The 2,599-nt window shown below is 39.0% G+C and overlaps 1 non-coding gene across 1 annotated transcript; it reads left to right on the top strand.

Moving 5' to 3' along the window:
- The first annotated feature begins 982 nt into the window (after positions 1 to 982).
- Positions 983 to 1,089, top strand: LOC115711815 (small nucleolar RNA R71). The gene has a single exon (XR_004010685.2). It is a non-coding gene; the product is annotated as a small nucleolar RNA R71 (small nucleolar RNA).
- Positions 1,090 to 2,599: the final 1,510 nt, after the last annotated feature.

A 2,599-nucleotide genomic window follows, 5' to 3' on the forward strand; every position in this document is an offset into this window, starting at 1 on the left:
TTTCATAAACTTCACATAACTTGGCATCTGCTCAAGAGCTTCAGCAAAAGGAATGTTAATGTGAAGTCTTTTGAAGACTTCTAGAAACTTGGTGAACTGCTTGTCTAGGCTTGACTTTCTGAGCCTCTGAGGATATGGTATTTTCACATGATGATCAATGCTAATAGGTGGAGACTGTTGTGATGGTGCTGGGCTATCAGTAGCCTTCTCTGCTGTCGGTGTTGGTGTCGGCACTGGTTGAGCATTTATTTCTACATCTACCTCAACTGGTTGTGGTAACTCAGGCCCATCATACTTCTTACCGCTCCTCAGGGTAATTGCCTTGCAGTTTTCTTTAGGATTAACTTCAGTTGTGCTAGGTAAATTTCCTTGAGGGCGGGTTGCTACCTGAGTTGCTAGCTGGCCCATCTGAGTCTACAGGTCTTTAATTGAAGATCTAGTTTCAGTCATAAACTGGAGCAGTAAATCTGTTTGCAAACTAGAATTTCCACCAGAGGCTTGTTGCTGATTAAACTGTTGGTTCTGATTTCGTTGCTGATAGAACCCACTGTTTCTTCGGTTGTTATTCTGGTTGAACCCATAATTGTTGTTGTTGTTGTTCTGTGAAAAATTCCCAATGGCCTTAGCTTCATCCATTGGCAAATCATCCACATCTGCTTGACACTCCGAAAAGTGATGACTTCCTCCACATAACTCACAAACAATTTGGGCTTGTTTAGCTTGCCCTGCAATTAGCTTTGTCAATGCCTCTACCTGAGCTGTTAACTTTGTGATGGCATCGACTTCTAACACACCAGCTACCTTCTTGGATTGACTCCTTTCAGTTGGCCACTGCTGGTTGTTTAGAGCCATCTCCTCCAATAGATCATACGCCTCATTAGCACTCTTTCTCATAAAAGCTCCGCCCGCTGCTGCATCTATTAGAGTTCTAGTATTACCAACCAACCCGTTATAGAAGTTGTGAACCAGCATCCACTTCTCTATACCATGATGGGGACACCTCCTGATCAGATCTTTAAACCTCTCCCAAGCCTCATGAAGAGATTCATTATCTTGTTGGCAGAAGTTATTGATTTCTCCTCTCAGCTTTGCAGACTTCGCTGGAGGAAAGAACTTTGACAAGAATTTTGTTGCCAGATCATTCCAGGTGGCAATAGAGTTGGGTGGCAAAGAGTTCAACCAGCTCTTGGCTCGTTCTCTAAGTGAGAATGGAAACAATCTCAGTCGAATGGCATCATCGCTAACTCCATTAACTTTAAAAGTTTCACAGAGTTCCATGAAGTTAGAGAGATGCAGATTAGGATCTTCAGAAGGGAGGCAACCAAACTGAACTGAAGACTGTACCATTTGAAGGATGGCAGGTTTGATCTCGAAGTTGTTTGCATCCACTGCCGGTTGCCTAATACATGACTGCACTCCCGTCAGAGTAGGGAGAATGTAATCTCTCAAGCTACGGCCATTAGCTTGATCTTCCACAGCGCCTCCATTATTACCATTATTACCCCCATTGTTTCCAGCATTATTGTTCATATTGGCAGCCATGATTTCTGATGTTTCAGCAATTGCTGAAACTCTTTCTTGCCTTTTGTTCTTTCGATTCCTCCTGCAAGTTTTCTCGATTTCAGGATCAACTGGTAATATGACTGCTTGTCCTTGACGGCGCATACACTTAGGATTCCTGAAATAGATCAAGAAAATATTGCAAGAAAAAGGTTAGAAAAATCAGCAAGAGAAAATTACCAAAGTAGAAGTTAGTATAATTTGGATAATATTAATCTTTATACAATTCCCCGGCAACGGCGCCAAAAACTTGTTGCTTAATTTATAATCACTACGCAAGTATACGCAATCAAGTAGTAAACTCACACAGGTGAGGTCGAACCACTGGGAATTGGACTAATTACTACTAAATTATACTATTGATTCTATCTGGTAAAAGAATACTTTTTATGAATTAAATAAGACAATTCAGAAAATTAAAACTAACAAAAGGGAGATTAATCAAGATAAGAAAATAGGGAGACGAATCCTGTTGTTAAGTTACCAATGTTAATGTTTAAATGCTATCCTTCTCTTGAAGTGAATGACAGATTATGAATTAACCTAGCTCTTTTCAGATCTTCTAGGTTCTAAATCTCATGCTCTCTAATTAATTTCTTAATTAAACCAACATGAAATCAGCATTAAGCAATAATCTAAATGTCACAAAGGCTATGTAAATACTTCCGTTTCACATCAAAACCTAGACTATCCAATTTTAGCATTCTCAATTCTCACTTTTCAGATTTTGAATTGAGATCATAAAACATGTAAAAGGTGATCAATCTTGCACATGGAAATTAAACACAAATATGAATAGTGTTCACAATCAAGATGGAGGAATGGCAATTAATCATTAACTAGGAAAACTTAAACAACATTCATCATTCTCCCTAAATAGGAGTTTAGTTCAAAACATCCATAATCAAATCCATAATTAACATTGAAATAGAAAAGAACATAGAAAAATTAAAGAGAAGAGAAAGAACTAGTTGAAGCAATCGATTCGGGTCGCCACAAGCCGCTCTTCTAGCCTCCTTCTTTGTTTCTAGGGTTCCAA

This window comes from Cannabis sativa, chromosome 5 (assembly GCF_029168945.1).
Source record: "Cannabis sativa cultivar Pink pepper isolate KNU-18-1 chromosome 5, ASM2916894v1, whole genome shotgun sequence".
NCBI classification, from domain to species: domain Eukaryota; kingdom Viridiplantae; phylum Streptophyta; class Magnoliopsida; order Rosales; family Cannabaceae; genus Cannabis; species Cannabis sativa.